The sequence below is a fragment of the Eretmochelys imbricata genome, chromosome 6, assembly GCF_965152235.1.
Source record: "Eretmochelys imbricata isolate rEreImb1 chromosome 6, rEreImb1.hap1, whole genome shotgun sequence".
Taxonomy (NCBI): domain Eukaryota; kingdom Metazoa; phylum Chordata; order Testudines; family Cheloniidae; genus Eretmochelys; species Eretmochelys imbricata.
Genome location: NC_135577.1, coordinates 36865888 through 36891898, shown reverse-complemented (window position 1 = coordinate 36891898; position 26011 = coordinate 36865888). Strand labels below are relative to the sequence as shown.

General features: G+C 41.8%; 1 protein-coding gene across 2 annotated transcripts in view; it reads left to right on the top strand.

Moving 5' to 3' along the window:
• GALNT18 (polypeptide N-acetylgalactosaminyltransferase 18) overlaps positions 1 to 26011 on the top strand; it is a 385548-nt gene that overhangs the window by 327599 nt on the left and 31938 nt on the right. The gene's annotated exons all lie outside the window — the stretch shown is intronic.

The window sequence follows — 26011 nt, the reverse complement described above, 5'->3', positions numbered from 1 at the left end:
CTGCATGGTGCATTTCTGTGCACCAGCTGGAGTGTGCATTCTAGTGCACACCAGCGTGTTGCATATTGCCTTGTGGACCGTGCTGGCACACAATAAAAGTTCCTTAGGGTGCGTTGTTGTAGTCCTGTTTCAAACATCAGTATGCACTAGGGAACTCTTAGCAGGGTTGGCACAGCATGGTGTAATTAAAAATGTGTCTTTGGTATAGTATTAAAACTGTATGAAATATATTTTCAGGACATGTTATAATTTTGCAGACACTGATCACCTTCAGTTTGTCATTGGCACACAGCTTCAAATGTGTTTTTGTTGGTGTCAGAGTGTACAGAGCAAAAATGCCCTTGAGAGATCAGATTGCAACTCATATTGCTGCTGAAACACTGCTGTGTCACAGTACCGGTGGTGCTGCTTCCCACCCTTTCTTGCACCACTCAAGTGGCATCATTTACACCATTCATCAAATTACACACTCTTCCATCACTAATCCTGACTTTGGCCCTGTGGTGCTTTTGAAGATGCTTTTGTAGCTAAATCTGCTTTTTCCCAAATTGGCTTATGTTAGGTTTGTTTTTAATTTAATGGCATTATTCATGTGAGAGAGAATTACTGTGTGAGGAAGGGTAGGTTTGGAGAGTCGTGACCATAGTGAGCACTCAAGGCGAATTCAAATAACCTGAGAGGATTGTCAAGTGAGATGGGAATCACTTTGCCAGATGGATGACATACACGGACGGGACACTGAAGGAGTTGTTAAACTCCTAATTTCAGGGAAGTCCACATGGAACACCCATTAATTATCTGCTTGTCATAGAATGCACACTTTAGGCTCCCAAATCGCATTTTTGTAGATCATACACAAGCCAGTTTCCAAATAAAGCTGAATCTGACCACTACAGACTCCATTTATGACTGAACATAAATCATGTGAAGGAAAATTCCCATCTGAGAAATATAGTCTGGGATGATTACAGTGTAGTAACAGCCATAGAGTTTAAAAAAAAAAAAAGAGCAGATAGTCTTTCATTCAGACAAGAGGCAGAGTTGATCTTTGGTTCTCTTTGATTTCCTTGACTCCCTACAAACCTTGTGGTCTAAAAATAAATGTATATTTTTATCTACTGAGCCATATCCAACACTATCTCTTCTTCTTCTTCCATTTCCCCAGACTTTTTACTACCCCGTTGTGTGCATTTTTACATTGCCGGGCAGGTGAGTGTTTTGCAGTATAATGCAATAGACTGTTTAGCCAGATTATAACTCTCATTCTCTCTGCTTTATGTTGCTCTGACAGAACAAAGTAGGTAGAAATACACCCTAACAGCCAATTGGGGATTCCCTTGCATAGTGAAATTTTTGAGTGGTGTTGAGCCAGCATAACCAGCTCTATGCCACCCCCTACCTGATAACCCCAGAATAGTGAGGTCAGGGGCATGGCTAGAGTGTGGCTGCACACCAGTGATCTCCTGATGGACAAGAACCTCCTTGGCTGAGGCTGCTTTAAGTTGCCCAGTGACTAAACAAATCCACAGCCAGTTGTCAAAGTTGTCAAAAAGCCACCTGTGCCTCCCCCCACCCAGTGCCTCCTGCCGCAGCTGGGCTACACAGAGCTTTACAGAATAAAATAAGCTAACTCTGACTGTTATCATCTTTTCAGGTTAAATGCAGAGTTAGTGGCACTAATGTTCCTGCTACCCATGGACAGCCTATTTCAAAGTTTTGGTGTATATTAAACAAATGAGATAACATACAAAATACTTTCATTTTTAGGATTGATCAGCCAGCTACTTTGCATTTAGATAAAGAGAAGCTTAAGGAACCTAAAGATTGAGAGTAAAAGAGGAGCTTTGACAAACTGGGGTTTTATAGACAATGGTGCAAGGACTTAATCAAACGCCCACTGAAATCAATGGAAAGATTCCTGTTGACTTCACTAGGCTGTGAACCAGGGCCTAAATCCCCATAGTTACTCCAGTGAGGTCAATTGATGTATTCTGATGGAAGTAAGTTACAAATCTGGTCCCTACATTGCTGTGGAAAACATGGGATTGATCTGTAATAATTTTAGGAATATGTGAACTATCTATTAAGATAGTCAGTACATAGCAGCATTGGGTTGTTAGCATAGGTGGATGTATTGGTTCAGTTTAATGGTGGGTTGTTGGGGAAACAAGCAAGTTGTCAGCACAATAGCCTAGATAAGGAACAACACCTCGAAAGAAAATAGCTGAGCTATTGGCTTGTGAGAATTCAACTTCTAGGCTCCAACACAAGCTGCACAACTGTTGTTGAGACTGGGAGCCTAGAGATCAGAAGGATGCTACATGGTTAAAAAGACACCCCCCTCTCCCCCCCGGAGAAACGGAGGGGGTGAATTTTCAGCAGATGCTTGAGGGGAGACTTTGATGGAGAGGCAGAAACTGTAGCAGGCCAGTCTGTGCCTCGTATCCTGAGGCGGTGGGGTGTAACTGGGTGAAGTGTAATCCTACTTAAACATGGTGGCGGGGGGCGATAAAGTTGAGGTAAGATCAGAGCTGTATAGGCATTTATTGTTTAATTCTTTTCTCAGATTGCTGGGTACCTTTGGGTGAATAAATAACATGTTTATTTTGAAGAAGCTGTTTTAAGTCACTTTAATCAGCCATTGGTCACAGGCTTCAGGAAGGAAGTTTTTTGCAGGTGCCAAATATAGCTGAACCTGTCATGTTCACATGGTTGGAAAAAAGAGGGTCTGCAACTCAGGAAACCAATCTAAGAGTGGGTGAACCTTGGGGTTCCACGTACAGAATAGTAAAGATAGCACAAGCTGTCACCTGAGGGCTGCACTCAAGAGGAACAGCAAAGGAGTGTAAGGCACCACTCACCCTGTAACTGTAAGAAGTGCAATCTTCAAATCCATACATATGGTAACTGGAAGGAAATGCAGTGATTGGAATACTGGTGTAATATGCTTATTTTGGTCCATGCTTTAGATCAGTGATACTCAGACCTCAGTGGTTCAGGAGCCAAATTAGTGATTAGTGATCAACATTACCCAAAAGAGTCACAGTTGTGTGGATTCATTGTTTCATTTACTATAATACTATATATTCATATTTAAACAGTATGTTTACTGGGATACCATTGAGCCTGCCTGTTCCGGCAGCCTGGGCCTCCTTTACCCTGTCTTGCTGTGCCAAGCTGTTAAGCCTCCCCTAGCACACACACAGGAAGGGCCACACCCATCTTCAGAAAGACAGGCAAGGAGATCAGCTCTGGGAAGACTCATTTTAAGGAATTTGCCCCAGCACTCAGGTGCTCACCTCCCTTGGAGTGCAGACCCAAAAGTATATTGTCTTGTACTGTATAGAAAGATCTGCACAGTGCAAGCTCATAAGAATTCACCCTCTCCCTCAATGTGAAGAGAGATATGCACAGCTTCTTGCCCCCCCCTCCCCAGATAAAGATTGCACAAATTGGGTTATGTTATAAACAAGAAATAAGTTTATTCACCACAAAAGACAGTTATTGAGTGATTATAAGGGATAGCAAACAGAACAAAGCAGATTACTAAGCAAATAAAACAAAACAGGCAAACTAAGCTTGATTCACTAAAGAAACAGGTTACAGAATGTAATTTCTCACCCTAAATGTTGAATTAGGCAGTATTCAAGTTTCTGTAGCTTAGAGTTCCAGTTATCTCTTCTTATAGAGTGGACTCCTGTCTCAGTCTGGACTCACCCCTGACTTTCCCCTCAGGTACTTTCAGCAGTCTTTCTTCTTGGGTAGGTAATGGAGGAGAGTCCAGATTAACCCCCTCCCCAGCCTTAAAAAGGATTTACCTAAGGCAGGAAACCATTGTTTGATCCCCATCCCCCTACAGAGGAAAAATACCAGCAGTGCCCAAGGTGGTATTTTGCATTAGGGGACATTATCACCTGACCTTGTGGTGTCAATGTCGCATCCCAGGAAACTCCTCAGGAAGGTGGGAGATTAGTATCTTCAGAGTTCTATTGTCCTTCTTAAATGGCTCATCGAGGATTATTGCCTACTGTCTGGTGGGCGTTTTCCCAAGTACACACACAGTTGTAATTGTTACATAGTCAATATTCCTAACTTCAGATACAGAAATGATACATGCATACAAATTGGATAATCACATTCAGTAAATCAGAACCTTTTCAATGACACCTTACATGAGCCAACTTGCATTAAATATATCTTAGTTATGTCATATTCATATCATAACCATATTTCTATGAAGAATATGGGGTATAATGACACACCTGTGTTAGGCCCCAGTCAGTCCACAAGCCAGAAGCTGGTCTGCTGACTCTCAGAGCAGGTATATAAACCTCACAAAACACATAGCCACTCAGTCTGTTCAATGTTGCTTCATGAGTTGGAACTCTTCTCTGCCTGATGGTGGTGACAGACTCCAGAGGCCTCTGCTTGCTCCAGTTCTGCTCTTGTTCCTGTCTCGTCCCTAGTTCTGCTCCAGACTAACTCCCAGCCGTACTCTTGCCTTGTTCCAACTCTCATCTTGACTCCTGATTCCAGCTCTGACTCTTGGCTCTAACCTCCAGGCCCAATTGCCACCACTCCGACCACGAGGCATAACTGCCACTAATCCAACCAATAGGCCTGACCGTCCTTACCTCGGCTTCTGACAACACATAGCTCTCATGCTTCCTGACTGCTCAGCTTGTTTTATTGCTTGCCTTCCTTCACAAGGTTTTTCTTTCTCTTACTTTTCCTTTAGTGGCCACCAGCATGAAATGAAAGCAAAATCTCCAAGACCAAATCTTAAAGGACTAAATTCTGCTTTCTTTATACAGGCAAAATGCCAGGATTGGGCCTGTTTGTTGGTCTCAGTATCCCTCAGATGTTCAAGCAGTAGCTATCACCTACTTCTTCCCCATCCACCTCCCAAATTCAGCTTTGAATGAATTCCTGCTGCAGTGACCAGTTGTTTTCAGCCATCCCATTGGCTTCTGCACGTGGAACTGGTCCAGTTCCCAATGAAAGGACGCTGATGACTTCACTGGGTGCTGGGTCAGGCCCTGGGATCATCTGAGCTTTCAGGAAATTGCAGTGGCACAATATTTAACTCTTTAGGTTTCCTCTTCATTGTGAGTCTGATAAGTGAAAGACACGGAGTAAGCAGAGTCAGTCTCTGACAACCCGTGGTTCCACTTGTGATAACTGCAACAGTTCTTTTTTAAAGGAAAAGAGAGAGAGAAGTCAACTCTGTAATTTAGAAGGGGAACAAAAATGCGGTTCTGTTCTTAACGTTCATCCCAGGATTGGAACTGAACAAGCAGCTTGGTGAATCATAGAATATCAGGGTTAGAAAGGACCTGAAAAGGTCATCTAGTCCAACCGCCTACTCAAAGCAGGACCAATCCCCAACTAAATCATCCCAGCCAGATCTTTGTCAAGCCTGACCTTAAAAACCTCTAAGGAAGGAGATTCCACCACATCCCTAGGTAACCCATTCCAGTGCTTCACCACCCTCCTAGTGACAAAGTTTTTCCTAACATCCAACCTAAACCTCCCCCACTGCAACTTGAGACCATTACTCCTTGTTTTACCTTCTGAAATCACTGAGAACAGTCTAGATCCATCCTCTTTGGAACCCCCTTTCAGGTAGTTGAAAGCAGCTATCAAATCCCCCCTCATTCTTCTCTTCTGCAGACTAAACAATCCAAGTTCCCTCAGCCTCTCCTCATAAGTCATGTGCTCCCACCCCCTAATCATTTTGTTGCCCTCCGCTGGACTCTTTCCAATTTTTTCACATCCTTCTTGTAGTGTGGGGCCCAAAACTGGACACAGTACTCCAGATGAGGCCTCGCCAATGTCGAATAGAGGGGAACGATCATGTCCCTCGATCTGCTGGCAATGCCCCTACTTATACAGCCCAAAATGCCGTTAGCCTTCTTGGCATCAAGGGCACACTGTTGACTCATATCCAGCTTCTCATCCACTGTAACCCCTAGGTCCTTTTCTGCAGAACTGCTGCCTAGCCATTCGGTCCCTAGTCTGTAGCAGTGCATGGGATTCTTCCATCCTAAGTGCAGGACTCTGCACTTGTCCTTGTTGAAACTCATCAGATTTCTGTTGACCCAATCCTCTAATTTGTCTAGGTCCCTCTGTATCTTATCCCTACCCTCCAGCATATCTACCACTCGTCCCATTTTAGTGTCTTCTGGAAACTTGCTGAGGGTACAATCCGCACCATCCTCCAGATCATTAATGAAGATATTGAACAAAACCAGCCCCAGGACTGACCCTTGGGTCACTCCGCTTGATACCGGCTGCCAACTAGCTGTGGAGCCATTGATCACTACCCATTGAGCCCGACAATCTAGCCAACTTTCTATCCACCTTGTAGTCCATTCATCCACCCCATACTTCCTTAACTTGCTGGCAAGAATACTGTGGGAGACCATGTCAAAAGCTTTGCTAAAGTCAAGTAATAACACATCCACTGCTTTCCCCTCATCCACAGAGCCAGTTATCTCGTCATAGAAGGTAATTAGGGTAGTCAGGCATGACTTGCCCTTGGTGAATCCATGCTGACTGAATGAAACTCTTGACATTTTATTCCAGTCTGCATCTACCCTGGGAGATGGTTTAGTGTTATTAATGTGGTTTGAAAGTTAAATTTAGCTCTGTGAATGCTTTTGTCTGTTTGCTATGTTTAATCCATGAATCTACTTATGTCATGATTCAGCCCCACACATCTTATACAGCACAGAGTAATGTGCTCATAGAAAAATATTTTTCCCCCACATAAAAATCTCACTATAAGCAGAAGTTTGCTGTAAGAGAAATGCTCCCATATGCTATGAGACCACAAAAGGCTCACATCAGAATGGAGCTGCTGTGGTTCTCATGCAGAGGGTGGCCAGGCTGGAGAAAAGTCACACAGAAGACCCTCTGTGTTGTAGGACAAGTATCTGCAATTACCTTTGCCATGGGAATGCCAAGAGGACTATGGGAGAGCACAGCTGGTGATTCAGTGAACTACATTAATGGGCTGGCTTTGAGCCCTGCTGGGTGACAGGGTGTGTGCACCAGGCTGCTGTCACTTTTACAGTTTCTGGACTGTGGGCTAGATTGTGATATGCATTGGCTCTCTGAACCTTCGGGCCTTGGAGTAAGCAGGGCCACTCACCCACTTACTCCCTGGAGCAGGTAGGTGGGCAGGGGGTGAAGAATGTAGGGAGCCTAGGCTCCACATCCTCTACTCTGGCAAGCACGGATGAGCTAGCGAAGGGAAAGAGAATTAGAATTCACCACTAATACAGGAATTTATTGAACTCTTGGAGGAAGAGGGAGAGCATGGAGGTAATCATTGATCCCTGAGCCATAGTTCTTTCCCTGGGATGTTCCTTGGTGGATCAAGCTACATGCCACCCCTTACTGTATTTTAGAGACAATCTAGCCCTGTAATAGCATCTGTGGAGTGGTCAGGCTGTGCGTGTTCGGTGGCCCATAAAGTACTGAAAGATCTATAAGATTCGTGCAACAAATATACATGATTCTAAGCAGTGAGGCAGGAGTCTTGCTTATTCCACTCTTTATAGCTGTGTCTTGCAAAAGCCTTTATAAGATCACCTCTTCTATCTCCTGAAGATGGCAAAAATCAATAGAGGCCAAAAAGGAAGGGGGAAAGGAGCTGAGGATATTTTTAATCTGTGATCTAATCTGCCTTTTGTAATAAAGGCTGCTCATCATCAGAGACCAGTATGATACCTCAGCAGCTTGTAGCATCGCCTAGCCATTTCAGCTATCATTTACCGGTTCATTTGTTATACTGGAAGATCATGTAAACAATCAACTTCTAGGGTTATTGATTTTATTTTGCTGTCTCCTGCCCCCCATGGAGCAATTACTCTAAAAACTTCATCCTCTCTTACCTGGCCTACAGAGGCCTGGAAAGCCTAAATGTGTGTGTGTGTGTTCGTTCATTCGTTCCCAGGACGACTGAAAGCCCCAGAAATCAAGCCATAATGAATGAGAGCAGAGGGAGATACATCTTAGTATTCTAGCAGTTAGGGTTGCCAACATTGTATTTCAAAAATAAGGGACTCTTTTCTTAGCACCCCGGCCCCACCCCTTCTCCTGATATTAATGATAATGAACAGCAGCACTCACCTACATTTGCCAGAGATATTTCTTGCTGCTTTTTGCAGCACTCAGCAACTCCTGACCTTCTTGTACACAGATGAGAAAATAAGTGATGTCCCTTGTAATAAGGGACTGTTGGCAACCCCACTAGTAGCCAGCTGATCAGTGTGGCTTTGCACATTACTGTATTTACAGTTTCATAGCATGTGTGTACGGGGGCATACTGTGAGGCAGGTACTTGCTATTCAGTGGTAGAGGGAATGAAGTTCACTAAACAAAACACAATAAACCTCTGAACACAATTTGGACATTTGAATCAACATTCTCCTACCTCTGTTCAGTTGTCATAAAAATGATTTGTAGTTCATGTATAGTGTTGGCTTTTTTTCACTCCAGAACACCATTTGAATGTCTCCTGAGAATAGCTGAATTAATGATTGATTTCATAATAGTTTGGTGGGTGGGGTTTCTTCTGATGTCTTTCCGTTGCAATATTTTTTTAAAAAAAAGATTAAATTGTACTGCTTAAAAATACATAAAGGAGCAGAAATTTGAAGGCTAGTGGCTCATTTTTCATTGTTTCCCTCTGTCCTTTTCTAAGGAGAATAGAAATGGAATGAAGGAGGAGCACTTGGGGTGTGAATATTCCAGCTTGAGACATGTTATATATATATGGCTGAGCTTTCACGAACCTGGCATTCATGAGCACAGCCAGGATCAATGGTACAATTTGTTGCATGAGGTCTTAGTATACAGGCACTTCATTTATATTCTGGATGCTGTCATCTTTCTCACTCACTGTCACTTCTTGTTTCCCTCTGAACACTTGAGCTTCTTCTTGAAGGCATTCTGTCGGCAGGAAAAGTGCCATTGTGGAAAAATGGAGTGTGTGTGTGTGTGTAATAAAAGCATACATTTATTTTTGTTAAAATCCATATGATTCTGTAACTGTCTTTTGTAGCAGCAAAGAAACTTATTTTAAAGGTACAACCAGGGCTGGTAAAATTTTATGAACTGCTGGCAGTCACTACATGTTATCAGCAATTTGATAGTAAAGTTTAACAAACCACTTAAAAAAATGGACGGTAGTTCCTGAAATATTTCTATAGCTGTGCCATATTTTCCCTACGGAATGTTGTATGTGGGGATCAGCATAAACTTGATGTTCTCCATTGAAAAAAAAAATCAGAACTTCCTCTATTAGTTGCACAGGTTTAGCATGGTTTGAGCAAATGGGCAAATACTATAGATGCGCTAGAATAGGAATACCATCAGGCAACAGAAAACTGAGCAATTACCCCTTGCTTTACCGCTTTATCGAGGGTTTGATTCTCCACAATCTCCCCCATTCCACCCCACCTCATCCACAGGGCAACCCACTCAAAAACCCTAATTTATTAAAGCACTTAAACATGGGCTTAAAGTGAAGCATGGGAAAAATCCTGGCCGCATTGAAATCAGTGGAAGATTTTCCACTGACATCAGCAGGGCCAAGATTTTGCTTCATGTGCTTAAGTGCTTTGCTGAATGGAGGTGAAGGAGTACCAGATATAACTCCAGCTGAAGCCCATCAGTGCTAGACCAGAACTGATCTTCAACAATACCATGGGATGCTTTGTCCCCAACAGGCTGAGTATTCTAGGACTATGGCTGCACTATGAGCTAGGGGTGTGATTCCCAGCTGGAGTAGATGTTCTTGTGCTATCTCAGATGAGAGCTAACCCAAGTATGTCTATGGGAGGTGGGATCACACTCTCAACTTGTAGGGTAGATGTAGCCCAGGGGTAGGCAACCTATGGCACGGGTGCCAAAGGCGGCACGTGAGCTGATTTTACACTGCCCGGGTCGTGGCCACCAGTCCAGGGGGCTCTGCATTTTAATTTAATTTTAAATGAAGCTTCTTACACATTTTAAAAACCTTATTTACTTTACATACAAAAATAGTTTAGTTATATATTAAAGACTTATAGAAAGAGACCTTCTAAAAATGTTAAAATGTATTACTGGCACGCGAAACCTTAAATTAGAGTGAATAAATGAAGACTCAGCACACCACTTCTGAAAGGTTGCCCATCCCTGAGGTACCCTATCTCGCCAATGTTTCAAGCCCCTGCAGGTTTGGGACTGAACTTGGATCCTTCATAGGCTATTTTCTACTTGGTCACCATATTGATCTAAATATTCCTCCTCTTTTGCTTTCATTTTTGAACCTGTTGCATCATATTATTAATATTAGGCTTCCTTTGTCCTCAGTAACTTCCCCAAACCTTGATTCCTATTGAGAGCCAATAGAGTAACTTGAAATGTGTGTTTGTTTAGTTTTTTTGAGGGGGGGGGGGGGATCATACCCTACACAATGTTTCCCTAATATATTGCAAGTTTGTGTACCTCTAAGAGGTTATGCTCGATATTTATCATGAAAGAGCACATGTATAATAAAGGCACTGTACTGAAATGTAAGAGAAGCAGCTATCTTGGTGGTGATTTATGTTCTACTGGATAGGGAACTCCTTCTCAGTTATATAAGACACCCTTTATATATGCATCAGGAGTATCAAGAACAGTGCCAGCAAGAAAACTTCACTGAAGTAACATTTTAAGTGCTTGAGGCACTGTATGTAAAAGGAGATTTGACTTTATGGTTGAAGGCAAACTCAGCTGCAAAAGGAGAAGTCAGCTACATGATGAACAACAAGAGTGCGGGTACCCTCAGTTCTTCCTCCTTTTTCTATCATTAGCATATCGTGCTGTGTATAATTTTACCAGTTGTATTCAAGATGACTCCTGTTAATCCCTGAGATGCTGCTGTAAAGGGAGCTTGATTGTGGTAAATCACTTAATTCCCTAAGGAAACCATAGTGTTGCCATCAGTTGTCAGGAAGAATATTGTTTATTGACTTCTGGGAAGCACTGACAATGTTTTAAAACACTAAAAGCGTGGTTGCAATAATTTAGTTCATTTGCAAAAGGCATCACAGGCTGTTAAGCACAACACATAATCTTTGTGCATATAGAACTATAGTTACACAACATATATAATGAGGGTACAATTATTTCTGGGTGAAATCCTGGGGCAATGGAGCCAGGATTTCACCCTCAACAATGTCTACCACATAGTAGTTTATGTTAAACTGGGAAAACACTTAAAATGTATTTAATGAGCAGCTCAAGTAACAGAGCCAAATATACCCGGAAACACAGCACTGGAAAACTGTCTATAAAGAAATACACAATAAACCTGCACTTTGCAGTAGCACATCACCTGAAGCTATCCTGCAACAGACTGAAACTGAAATAAACTTAGTTTCAGATACACCTTATGTCTTTGAGTTGCATATCACAGAGAGTACATATCATGGGGGAAGCTATTGTTTACCTCAACTTGCTAACATCTCTTAAAACTACAACTGCTTTATCTTCACTAAGATTTTACCTCATGTTAGTTATCATGTGTTAGCTAGCACATGATGAAAACATATCTTTTTTTCTAGGGAAGACAACATGACAGAAATTCAGTAGGAGATCTGGGAATAGGACCCAGAAATCCCGACTCCCATCCCACTGATCGAACCACCCTGCTTATGGGCCATGCTAGGCAGTTGGTGGTTGTTAGGTTGTTGCTGAAACTTTAATTCACACAATTATTTGAACGCGTTCTGACTTGCCCCTAAATATTCTGTTTAGAGCCTCATCTAGCTTCAGAGTATTTAGCAGCTTGTCTGTTAAACTGTTCTAAGTGCAAAGGATACATTACCCTCTCATTGAGATAGTGATATTGGCTTACAATAAAGGCTGGGTTGATTTTTAAAGAGCTTAGTATTTGCTTTGAAGAACTTTTCACCACCATATGCTCTGAATTCTTAGAGGATCTTTGGTTTCCTTCTTTTAGTCAGCCTCTAAATGGCTTTTTTCCGTTTGTGTTCAGGCTTCAGATTATGCACAGGACTAGAATAGCAGGAATATAACAGGTCAAGATTGATATGCATTAACAGAGCTCTGAAGGAAGGCCACTCATTCACCTCAGTGGGTGGAAAACTTGATGAGACCAGAGTAATTGGAACAGCCCCAGTAGAAAGGGAGAGGAAAGCACTCGGTGGGGGGGTGTCTTCCTCTCCAGAGGCCCCATCCACCCACTAGGGGAGCAAGAAAGCTGTTTGGTCCTTTGCCCTCCACTTACATTAATTTAAACCCAACCTGGGCCATGTGGAAGCTCATTTTGCTCTATTTCAGCAGCTCCCACCCCACCCCTGTAATGGTAGTTTTGGAGCTGTGTCTTACAAATGCTGTGGGTCTGACTGATCACCTCTTGGGCGTCAGGAAGGAATTTTTCTTCCTGTTGGGGCCAAAAGGATAGTGGTCTAGTGTTTTTTCATCTTCCTCACAGTATCTTGGAGGCACAGTAGGTTAATTAGGAATGAAAGATAGTATTTTGTGGTAGTACTTGCCAGGGATGTTAATTTATCTCAGCTTGTGGCTGGTTTCCCGTGCAGTTAAAGGGCTAAAGGGAATGGTTTCCAGAAATAAGACCTGGAATTTTGCTGATGAGTGCTGTTCTCAGGGGATGGCGGGGAGACCTTGTGGCCTTCATGGGCTGAGTCCCCCGCTTTAATAACCTCTGTTCCCTTTGTGGGCTGGGGGGTGATAGGACTCAGAAGCATGAGCTGAGTCCTAGGGGTAGCTGAATCCACCATAGGAGAGTCTAACCTGAGTTATGGGTTATGTGGTAGGAGTCCTGTAACCCCTGCTCCTTCCATGTTAAGTTTAATACTGTTGAGGCCTGGTGCTTAAAATCCATCCCCATCTCTCTCCATTCTCTGCCTTGTCCACGTTAAGCTTGCATGACAGTTGCTTGCAACTTTCCTCAGTGTTTCAGTCCCTCATAATTATAAACACTAAAATTATTCAAATCTACCAAAAATTTAAATCAGAAAATAAATTTCAATTGAAACAGTTAATCTGCTGTTCAAAGTGGTATATTTTCTTGACGCAGAGACCTATCACCATGTCTTTTGATAAAAACACTTCTTACTTTAATTTACGCATGTCTTTGGTTATTCGTTAATTCTATGGATCCTAATTTCCCCGGAGTGAGGGCTACAGAAATTGGCATCACAAGTAAGTAGACAAAGACAGTGATTGCCTGACTTTATTTTAAGTTACACAGATGCAGCCAGTCTGAATGAGAGCAGCAATTTGCCCTAAGTGATCTTTTTTTCTTTCTTGAAAGCTAAGATAGAATATTAGAGTAGGCAAAAGCAGTGGCAGCTAAAGGGGGAATCAAGAACAGAGCTAAAGGAACTATAAGGCAGCAGTGGATGCAACATTCTGGGATTCATTTCCTGTTTTTATTTTTCCTTAGAAATACTGTTTTTTGTGAATATTTTACTAGGTTTTGACCTGTATTTACAGGAACACAGCCTGAAAGGTTAATTAGACCACAAAAGAAAATTGATAATTGATCATTCTGGTGGTATAGCTCAGATAGAATCCCCCAAAAAACCAACAACCCTCTCTAGGGAGTCATGGTAAACTGGTTACCAGCTATTTTCCTACAGCATTTGTAATTCAGGAAGATCTAGGATGTTCTCTGGCCATCCTTAGTCCACTAGCTTTGTCAACTGATGAGTAAACCACTGTAGCAGCTATGCCACTTTACACCGGGTGAGTATAGACCTCAGTGTGTTTAACTTTTATCACTGGATTTTCACAGAAAAAATCATTTTTGACCCCTCTAAAGGTGGGTTTTTTGGTTAAGGGAGAAATCTCGGACCCTTCCTATAATTTTTAATCTGTGTTCCCAGCCTTATGTCTCACTAGGAGTAAATCATGAGGGATAATTTTAGGACCATTTGTGACCAGGGCAGCATTACATATGCATATGTGGAGTAGTTTGCTTAAAATATGAGGATCATTGTGTATTCAAGAAAATAAACAGAATAAACTGGAAAGAATGAGAGCATCCATTAGACTCGCCCAGTAAGGAGGAGAGCAAGGCTAGCTCAGGATGATATTTCAATGTATGTGAGGTTACAGCACAGCTTTGCATTGATTACAGTGAACTAATTGTGCCTAAAAAGAGTGATCCTGGCAGACCAAGTACCAGTTCTGTCCAAGGCCTACAAGTCAGCTGAGAACTGATAAACTCACAGCTGGAAGCCAGGCCAATTCACTTATGTATTAGTATAGATCAAAGTGATTGTTAAATGTATAAGAATGTGTTTGGTGTTTAAAATTAATGAAAACTAATGGGATGCTGCATGCATTGTTTCCACTTACCTGTATCTCGTTATAATGTAATAGCAAATATTTACATTGTATTTACCCCTGTAACTAAATAAGCCTTCAAACAAGATAGAAACCTTGCGTAATGCAAATGAAGAACTTTAACAGGGAAGTGCTAATTCTTGTGCATTTCAAAGCAAGTGTGATGAATGGATATAAGCGACTCTAAATGCATTCCTCTCTCTCCATCCTCAAAGAAAGAGCTCACATGGATAGTGACCCTATCAGCTTATTTTTGGTGAGAAGAAGGTATAAGAACGAACACAAGAAAAAATTCTTCATCTCTGGACAGTTTGGATTCTAACAGGGCAGAATAACCAAACGAGAACACACAGATCCCCAAAGTTACTCTGGCTAACCCTGAGAGGCTTTGGGGAAACTGGCAGATTACTACACCTCTGCTACCATTTGGAATTATAGACAATGACTCATCTGTACATATATTTTTTTTACCCGTTTTAAGCTCTCAATAGGTCTCATTCCTCCTTCTTACCCAATAAACCTTTAGTTAGTTTACTATAGAATTGGCTACCAGCATTGTTGTTGGTGTGAAATATAGGATGCAAATTGACCTTGGTGAGTGACTGGGCTCTTGGGACCGGGTGTAACCTGAATCTGTTGTAATTTTTGGTGTAAGTGACCATTTATCACTAGGGTCCTACCAAATTCACGACCATGAAAAATGTGTCACGGACCATGAAATCTGGTTTCCCCCTGTGAAATTTGGTCTTTTGTGTGCTTTTTACCCTATACTATACGGATTTCACAGGGGAGACCAGAGTTTCTCAAATTGGGGGTCCTGCTCAAAATGGAATTGCAGGGGGATTGCAAGGTTATTTGTGTGGGGGGGTGTCACAGTATTGCCACCCTTACTTCTGTGCTGCTTGCATAGCTGGGTGGCTGGAGAGCGGCGTCTGTTGGCCAGGCACTCAGCTCTGAAAGCAGCGCCCCGCCAGCAGCAATGCAGAAGTAAGGGTGGCAATACCATACCATGCCACCCTTAGTTCTGTGCTGCTGCCTTCAGAACTGAGCAGCTGGAGAGTGGCGGCTGCTGACTGAGGGTCCAATTCTGCAGGAAGCAGCGCAGAAGTAAGAGTGGCATACCATACCATGCAATCCTTACTTCTGCACTGCTGCTGGCGGTAGTTCTGCCTCCAGAGCTGGGCTCCCAGATAGCAGTCGCCATTCTCCAGCTGCCCAGCTATTAAAGCAATGCCACCACCAGCAGAAGTACAGAAGTAAGGGTAGCAATACTGCAACCCTTGCCCCTACAATAACCTTGTGACCTCCCACCACAACTCCTTTTTGGGTCCGGGCCTCTACAATTACAACACTCTCTGAAATTTCAGATTTAAATAGCTGAAATCATGAAACTGACAATTTTTAAAATCCTATGGCTGTGAAATTGGACCACGAATGGACCATGAATTTGATAGGGTCCTGTTTATCACACAGTCCAGCTTGCCAGGGTAGCAAGATAGACTGAAGAGTCTAAGGGGACTGTCTGTGACTCCTTGGTAAGACTGTTACAGTGATCCAGGAGTTCACATTTGTTACGGGTTTGGTGAAATGTAATTATAGAACATACCCCCAGTCTGGGGTGTCTGCCCTGTTTTTGACAGTTTGCCCTGCGGCAGGCAGTCACGGTCATGAGCCATTCCAGACAGCGTGACACCTGTTTTGTATGAATGATCAGACTTGTAGAAATAGCACTTTCTGATGGATGCTTTTGCACAATGATTTGTTGATATGAGGGTTCAGCAAGGAAAACACCACTGTGTGGAGAAGGTTCAGAGAAGCACCACAAGAAGGATTAAAGGATTGGAAAATATGCCTTATCAAGGAGCTCAATGGGCTTATTTTCACATAGAGAAAGTTAAGGGGTGACATAGTCACAGTGTATAAGTACCTACGTGGGGAATAGACATTTGATGAGAGAGGGCTCTTTACTCTAGCAGACAAAGGTATGACAAGATCCAGTGGCTAGACAAACTCAGACTGGAAATAAGATGCAATTTTTTTCTCAGTAAGGATAATTAACCTTTGGAAGAACTTACCAAGGATTGTGGTGGCTTTTCTATCACTGGAACTTCTTAAATCAAGATTGGATTTTTTTCCCCCTAATATATATGCTAGTTCAAACAGAAGAATTCAGGAAGTCTTATAACCTGTGTTATATAGGAGGACAGAATAGATCATCACAATGGTTCCTTCTAGCCTTATGATCTATGAATCAGTATACGTATGAAAACTTCACTTGATTTTTATACTAATGATCTATTCTTTCATCCCTTTGGAGATAATTTTCTCAACAGGACAGGTATATTCACTCACTCAAATGTGATTAAGGGTGGGATCCATGAAGGGACTTAAGTATTGCAAAGCTGAGTGGCAACTAACTCTTGGGCATCTAGAAAATCACAGGTTTAACACTGTGATCCAAAAAGCCTGAGTTAGGGGCCTAGGCTCTCTATACAGTAAAAGGAGAGAGATAGGTGTCCTAGAATGCAGTCCACAAAAGCCAGCATGCCAGCTGCAGTGCTGCCTAACTAACCAATGGGAGGTGCCAACAAGAGGGTGTGTGCTGAGCCCTGCCCCTCTCACAGAGGTAGGCGCCTTTCTGCAGCTTGGATTTAGGCATCTACCTTGGCTTGTGGTTTGTAAATGGGAACCTGCCGCCTGGAGTCAGGTAGCTTAGGTGCCTACCTCATTCCACAGAAAATGGCTGGAGGAGGAGGTGGTGGTGGTCACCATTTTATACACGTTAGTGCAGTGGATAGAGAATTCACCTAGAATGTGGGAGATACAGGTTTAATTCTCCTCTCACTCCCAGGCAGGGGGAAAGGATTTGAACAGGTGTCTCCCACCTCTCAGCAGAATGCTCTAATCACCAAGCTATAGGATACTCACTCAGTCTCTCCTGTTGAAGCTGTTCCATTATGAATAAATAATGAGAGTGACTGGAGTAAGGGGACTGGACCTGGTCTCCCACTTCTCAGGTGGGTGCCTGAACCACTGGACTAGTGCCATTCCTTCTCTTTCCCACCCTGGCCCAAGGACTGTTCCACTGTGGATAAATATGTGAGGTTTGTGGATCACAATGGTGCTATGTACAGAGACTCAGGTGCTTATGTCAGCACTTTAGGCACCTCAGGTGCTTCATGAATTGCACCCGAAGTGACAAGGGACACTGAAATAAACAGTGTGCCTAATGCAAGTAACCAAGCAACTGATAAGGGAAACCACAGAACCCAAGGTCTTCTATAAAAATCAGAAAGATGCATCTGGTAAATTGTTGAGTATCTGTTACATTTCAAACTTCTTATTGTTTTAGGGAGAATTAACATTTTAAAAAATACAGTTCAAATAATATTAAACTTTAAATTCAAGCTATTTGGGTGAAATCCTGAGCGATTTACTCAGATTTTACCCAAGCCCTTTAACTCTCAGTTGATCTCCCATTGAAATCACCTGGGCTCCAGCCAGGCTTGGATGGCCTTTTGGAGAGTAGCAGCCAGGAGTTGGTTAGCCACTTAAAATTCATTTCCAGCTACCAATTTCTGCCAGTAAATTTATTAAAACTTAACCAAGCTTGGACTTACTAGATCCCAGTTCAAGAATAGTCTAGTGAAGTAGTGCTCTCAAATGAACCTGCATAACTGTGTTGTTCCAGGTTTATGCCAGTTTAATGTCATTGATTTCAGTAAAGCAAAAACAGTGTAAAACTGCAGTAAAGCTATGGTGAATCATGCTCATTGTCTCACTTTCTTCTGTTGTTGTAAAACAAGCAGAATAGAAATCATGCACCATTGTTGGTGAATATAATGGTCATTCATTAAAAATGCACAGCCATATACCAGCCTCCAATGAGATTTCGTCTGGGAAAGCTGCCATAAGCATTAGGAATAGCTTTCAGCCTAAACATTGGTGTATTCTGTTTTAAACTTTCAGTGGGGAGCCAGTAATTCATCTTTCAGATAATCATCCTGTGTTAAATTGGACATCTTACATGTAACGTTTTGCTGCATGACAAACCAGCTCCAATGAATTATTTACAAAGATTGGCAACCATCTTCAGCCAGCAAAGTCTTTATCAGCTCAAATGGCTTTTCAAGGTTTATTATTAACATGGGGATAAATCTTGATCCCATTGAAATCAATGGAATTTCACCACTGACTTTAGTGGGATAAAGATTGACTTGGCCTTTCAGGATGAAGTTCTCTCCTGGATAGAAATTCTGCATCATTCTCAGGTGGGTGTGTATAAGAAGCACATGCTTCGCTAAGCTCAGCTGCCCAGCTATTGCCAATAAAGATTAAACTAAACCTTGTCAGATTAATCCAAACACGAGGTAAGAGTGGAAATCTGCTAGGTTCCTGTGGATCTCAGCAGCAAATTATCCCAACTCTAATCTCTTGTAAAATAACTCTCATTTTCTCCTGATTAGCCACCCTGCTAAGGCACAGAATTCTTTCCAAGATCTGCTGCTCTTCCTCTTAGCTATGTCCACTTTCTGCTCTCTGCACTCACACATGCTGTGTACATATACTTGCTATTTAACTTGACGCCAGCAACTTGACGCAAGAAGAACTCTTTAATAGGTAGATTGCTGTCTCCATAGTCAGATGAATTGGAATTCAGTGGGCTTGCAAGGATATAACTGAAGCTAGAACTTGGCCCCTAGTGGATACTCAGAGAATAGGTAGACGTCAGCAAAAAAAGCATTTGTTACCATTTTAATAATTAATACATAGAACAGCCCAGGACTCTGGCTATGAACTCTCGCTCCAAGGACTTATGCTAAGTGGGGAGAGAATCCTTGCATCCCAAGGAAGTGTGGAAGGACATGAGCTGGTCCAACTCATTTACGTGCTAAAGCTTTAACCCGTCCTTTTATTCTGGATCTTCTTTGTGCAAGAGGAATTTGAAAAGTTAGACTGACTAATAATAGAGTAGGCTGCCCCTGTGTTTTAATGGTAATATGATATTCTGAATGTTCATGATGGCCTCCGCGTCACATTCTATCTTGAAAGAAGGTGAAACTTGGGTGATCAAAGAACAAACTTGCCTGAGATTTGGAATACAGGGTGGGAAAGTGCTAGTGCACCAGGTTTTCTTCATGGTTTAATAGTCATCACCCACAAGGAAAAGAATTGTAAAGAGTTTTTCGAGGAATCTGAGCAGTGCCCTTCTCCACCTCCCAGCCATTCATAGCCTTTGTTCATTTTAAGGTTCTTTTAGAAAAAGGGCCAGCGCTCCCAAACATTCAGTGACTAGCTTTCTCCCTAGTGAAGAACTAGGGAGAGATCCGTATTATGTTTTATGAAAATTATATGTACTTCAGTTTACCTGTTTGATACTGTTCTGTCTGACTAGGTGGAGTTAAATGAAAAGGAGCTGTTAGGAAGAACAAGCAAAGGGAACAATGGCCAGCAATAAGACACCTCTGGGTAAACAACTTGATGGCAGTTAATTGGGAAGATACTATGTCCAAAGCACCAGGCGAAATTAAATAGATGGTTTGCCAAGGCTTAGATCAAAAGAATAGTGGACAGTTAAAGCCTCTCGCTGTAGAGCGGGAGGGGTGTTCACAGAGAGCAGACAGGCTGAGACACAGGCTCACAGGATGAATCTGGATATGTCTACGCTGCAATTAAAACCCTTTGGCTGGCCCAAGCCAGCTGACTCAGGCTGGGCGGGGGTACTCAGGCTAAGGGGCTGTTTAATTGCACTGTTGATGCTTGGTCTGAGGGTCCTAGAGCCCAGCTCCAGCCTGAGCCAAAAAGTCTACACTGCAACCAAATAGCCCCTGAGTCTGAGCCCAGGTCAGCTAACGGGCCAGTTGTGGGTTTTTCATTGCAGAGTGGACATACCCTCTGAGGCAGCTAAGTTTGCCCAACGTTTGAGGGAAATGATAAGCATTAGGTATGACTCAGGCTGTTCTCTGATTGTTGTGTACCTTTAGGTGAACAAACAATATGTTTGTTTTGAAGAAGCTGTGTTGAGTCACTTTAGTCAGTCCCTGGTCACAGGCTCCCAGAGGGAAGTTTCTTGCAGGTGCCAAATACAGTTGGGCCTGTTGTGTTTACATGATTGCAAACAGCAGGCTTGCAACCCCAAGTTCCAGTTTGAGAATGGGTGAACCGCGGGGTTCCACCTAGGTGAAGGAAACAAAGCGGGTAGCCTGAGAATGCACTCAAAAGGGACTGCAAAGGGGTCTCAGGCCCTGCTCGCCCTCAGACCATGACACCCCTCCCCACGCACACTGCCTTTGGTTATTCCTGTGCAAATAGTAAAGATTTTCCAAAGTAGATTTAACTGACAGTAGTCCTGGATTCTCAGGGTGTGTGTGTAATGGAACTGCTTTGTTTTCCTGAACAAAAGACACTCCCTCACTGTAGTACAAATGGAATTTGAAGAGCTCATAGCTGTACTCATATTTCATTCAATATGATTAGTATTTTAAGAGAAACAGCAGTGCTGTGTGTTAGAGCAATGAAAATCTCTTAAGCATATTCAGTTACAATCTTATGGAATATGGAGTTGTTTTTTGTCATCTGCTTGTGTGCCAACATCAGACTAAGACACATGCCCTCGGAAATTCAGTGGCACTTTGGTGCCCATTCATTTCTGTGGTGGTAATGTGAGAATTTTATTGTTGCTTTTCACTAATGCTCTGATATGATGAGTAAAGACATTCTGTGCTAGATCCTCAGTTGGTGTAATTCAGAGTACAGTAACTCCAGTGAGTTCAGTGGCGCTCTCCCAATTTATACCAGCTGAGAGTCTGGCCCCTTATCCTTATTGTGCTTACACAACATTGCCTACTGCAACATTTGCCATGACATAGGAAATGCCAGGACATTTAATTTCCTATGATTCCTAACTATGGGTCAAATTTTTAAAAGTGCCTAAGTCCAACTTTCAATCGGCATTTAATTTGCTAACTGCATGTGTCACTTTTGACAATGGGACCTAGGTTCCTAAATCACTTAGATGCTTTTGAAAATTCTACAGTCTGCCTTTAGGTTACAAGCTGAAAATGTAGTGCGGTAATATCATAGAAACATATGTGCCAGTAAATTGTGTTTCTACTGAATGATCTGCAGTGCTTTCAAAAAAGCAGCTCAGTAGTCTGTCTTGTGCCGATGTGGAATGCATTGTAGCTGTCATGCTTATTGATGCTTGTGAAAAGCATCCACTTGAAGAAGAGAAGCGATCCAGTATCATAAGTGTTGCTATGAACATTCGTTCGTTTTTTTATATTTTGTGAGAAAATAGGAACACTGTTTTAACCTGTAAGATTTCGTTTTGTCTGCAGTTTAATTTCAAACAAGCAGTAAAGCAATAACAAAATAAAAATGTAACAAGCAAAAAGGCAAAATATAAATTAGTTGAGACAGTTGTGGTAATTCAGTTCAGTCCTCTCTTAAAGCCTAATCTAAAATTATCAGGTTTTATTCCCCATCTCTTTTAAAGAGTCCTCATAACCAATATTTTTGAATAAGCAAAAAACCAGGCAGACAGACTTAAATGAATGGCTTTTATGTTTATTACCCCTTTAAAGTGGGTAATAATAGCAATTAAACGTTATCTTCTTTCTATCTGAGAATGTTTATGGAAGTGCAACCAGGATTTAGCTATTAGCAGTTTTAAATCCCAGAATGTTAGATAAGTGGAAGGAATTTGTCAGCAGTGCCAGTATTTACCTTATCTGTCTATTTAATCTAGCCAGCTGAGTGTCTGTCATCTTTCTGGGGTACCCACTGTGGAATATAGGTGCATGTATTGTTTTCATACATAGGTATTAAGAAAAACATCTTGCCCAAGACAACATAAACCCATAGTTTCTGTATCTTTCCATTGATAACAAATGCTATACAGGCTGTAAGCAGTTGTTGGTTCACCATTGGAGAAGTTACACTGGAATCAGATTGTCAGGTGGTGCTTGATGTGTTCAATACTCAAACAAAAAGAAATTGTCATGTAGGCAGCTAGCAGATCAGCATCAGAAAAGACCAAATATGACTGGAATCTCTGCTGCATATCAGTCTGCATATCTTGGGTCTTACCCTGAGTGATTTTAAGAAGCTGAAAGGTGCATCTGCTACAGCTGGTCTGGAACTTTCTGACAATTTTTTTTTTTTTTTTGGTCAAAAAGTGCTGCTAAGCTGTGGAAACAGTAACTTTTTGCAGAAATGAATTGGTTTCCATTAAAATGTCATCAAGAAAAAAAATGCTGCTAAGCTGTGGAAACAGTAACTTTTTGCAGAAATGAATTGGTTTCCATTAAAATGTCATCAAGAAGGTTTCTCAGGTCCAGGATAGAATAGTTCAGTGATTAGGGTACTCACCTGGGATGTGGGAGATCCAGGCTCAGGTTCCTTCTCTGCCTAATTTTGGACCTGAACCTTGGTCTCCCACAGCCCAGGTGAGTATGCTAACTACTCGCCTAATCGTTATTCTGTGATGGTCTCTTTCTTTCTTGAAACCTCAACATTTTTTATAAAATGGAATTTTTGTTTTTTGTCCAACCCAAGTCTCCAACCCAAGTTCCACTATAGCTCAGATCGCAAAGTTTTAACCATTCTTATGTGCCCATTTGTTAAACTGGTCTACACCGGATTGAAAAGTGGAACGATATCAGCATATGGGGGGAGCTCTCTGAGGCTGCGTGTCAACACCCTGTTAGCTCATCTTTATTAAAGATACATACATATGCTTCTTGTCCAGGTGTCTAGGGACAAAGTCTGTAGGGCATACATACAAGATGGGGGTCACAGTGGATTTGGGGGTCACAGCAGGTAATCAACTGAACAAGAGCTCCCTGTGTGATGCTGTGAGGCTAATGCTATCAAATACAGAGGTTATTTTTACCTCTGTATTTTGTACTGGTGCAACCACTGCTGGAATACAGTGTCCAGTTCTGTGTCCACAGTTCAAGAAGGATGCTGATAAATTGGAGAAGGTTCAACAAAGAACCATGAAAATAATTAAAAGACTGGAACACATGCCTTATAGTGATAGACTCAAAAGAGTCTCAGTCTATTTAGCTTAACCAAGAGAAGTTTAAGGGGTAACTTGATCACAGTCTATAAATACCTACACCGGGAACAGATATTTGATAACAGGCTCTTTGATCTAGCAGAGAAAGGTGTAAGAAGATTGAATGGCTGGAAGCTGAACTAGCCAATTCAGCCTGGAAATAAAGTGTAAATTTTTAACAGTGAGGTTAATTAATATTGGATCAATTTACCAAGTGCTGAGGTAGAGTCTTCCTCATTGACAATTTTTAAATCAAGATATGCTGTAGCTCAAAGGGAATTACTTTGAGGAAGCTCTATGGCATCCGATGAAGTGAGCTGTAGCTCACGAAAGCTTATGCTCAGATAAATTTGTTAGTCTCTAAGGTGCCACAAGTACTCCTTTTCTTTTTGCGAATACAGACTAACACGGCTGCTACTCTGAAATCTATGGCCTGTGTTATACAGGAGGTCAGATTAGTGATCACAGTGGTCCCTCTGGCCTTGGAATCTGTATCTATGGAGCTTTACCAGTTCCAGGTTCAATTACTGAGTACTCTACAACCATTCTACTCCTATCCAGAGACATACAAAGCCTAATTTATTATTGGTATAATTTCCAAATGGTCTTTGCAGTTACACTGTGAATTTGTCCCTCTTCAGCAAGTAGTGAGAAGGTGTGATTGTTGTGAGCCTTCGAGCGGTTCTAAGTAATGCTTGGGAGACCTGATCAACAAAGAGGGCTTTGGAATGAGGGTGCACACACAACGGTTTAAAGTTCCCTTTGCGTGCACACATCACTTTAGCTGTGCAGTGCAGCCCTCAGCTATATCCAAGGATCTAGGCCTATGTGTTTAAGTGACTTATTGCAGCTTTTTAAAAAAATTGCTTATCCATATTTTTTCTCTTTTGTCTCGTTGACATTGGTGACAACATACTGAATAATGATATTAACAAATAGCTTCCTATCAGTAGCAGTCACAAACCAGGACTGAAGCTTTCCTCCCTTCCGCCTGTAATGAGTTTGGAGAATAGACATTAGGGCCATAAAGAAATACTGGACCATAAAATGCTATATGGCCTAACCATCCTTTTTAAAGATTATCTCAGTCCTGCCTCCCTGCTTTATCAATGAATCCTTCAATCCTCTCCGTAAAAGTGCCTGGCTACTTCTTAAACTCCTGATCTGTCTGGGAAGCTTATTTTTATTGCTCTTCTAATGCATCAGTTCTAATTATAGCAATCTTCATTTTGCCCAATCTTAATTTCCTAATTTATGGATCTGTCTCTTTTTTGTGAACCCTTCAGCAGTATTTATAGTTTGTCATTCAGTTTCAGTCACCCTGTTCAGACATTTGAATGAATCTGCTAAATCATTTCACTCTTCTCTTCTCCTGTGAAAATGAGACTGACCTTTTCAATCTTTCTCTATAGCAAAGATTCTTAACACCTGGAATCATACTGGTTCTGTCAGCAAAGGTTTCTCTCCATTATCCTTGATATGGAAAAAAAAGGAACCAAAACTAAACAGAGGGCCAAATCCTTGGTTGATGTAAATCAACATAACTTCATTGACGTCAATGGAACTATGCTGATTTGCATCAACTGAGGATCTGACTCAGAAAGGCTAGGTGAGGGCAAAGAGTATGCCTTGCACACAAACAAGACACAAGGTCTGTATTTTATCTTTGTGTTGATTCATCCCAATATCCTGCCTGCCTTCTATACACTGGTATAATGTATTCAAAGAACTTTCTACAATAAGCCCCCAAATCCCTTCCTACGTCTGTATGGTTCATGGCTGTTCTGTTTAATTTGTACTCTGTTCTTTTTGTAATTAATATTTGATTTGATTTTTACAACAAAGTACACACTGTACATACAAAACAAGCTATCAATTATATATAACATCATTAATAAATAGATACCAGGATATAGTACCATCGAGCCCTGGGAACAGGCACGTTTTCCAACCATACAGTACACAAAGTCCAGCTCCCGCCTTTTCTGGGATTTAGCTTTACTAATTAACAACAGTAAGACAACACAAATGTCAGTTTAGCTCTTCTGCCCAGGCATGGCTACTCAGAGAGCCTCTCCCCTACAGACTTTTTCTTGCCATTATACTTCTCAGTTTTAACACTTTCCCCACTATGTAAAGAATTAGTAGAGCCAAAGGTAAGAGCAATTTTATCCTTTTCCATAATGCTGTCAAGGGAAAGGTCCAGTCTCCTTAAAATTAATTCTGAATTGGAGGTTTCACAGGACAATCCCAAATTGTGGATTTATATTGCCTTGCCAACATTTTATATAACTTTATACCTTTGAGAGGGAATACCATAGAACCTCTGCCATCCATTTTTCACTTCCCCTCCTTCCTCTGGGGAAACAAACAAAACAAACACACCACTCTCATTTTTAGTGGACAAAAAGGGCAAAATAAATAGGCTAGATAATAAATAGTCTCTTGACTGTTTGGACAGCAGAAAAATCATTAGGGTCTGTGAGATCAGTGCTCTGCTGTGAATCCAGAGCAAAGGATTCAGCCCTGTATGTATATATTCAATAAAGTGAGTCCAGGTGTCCTGAAATA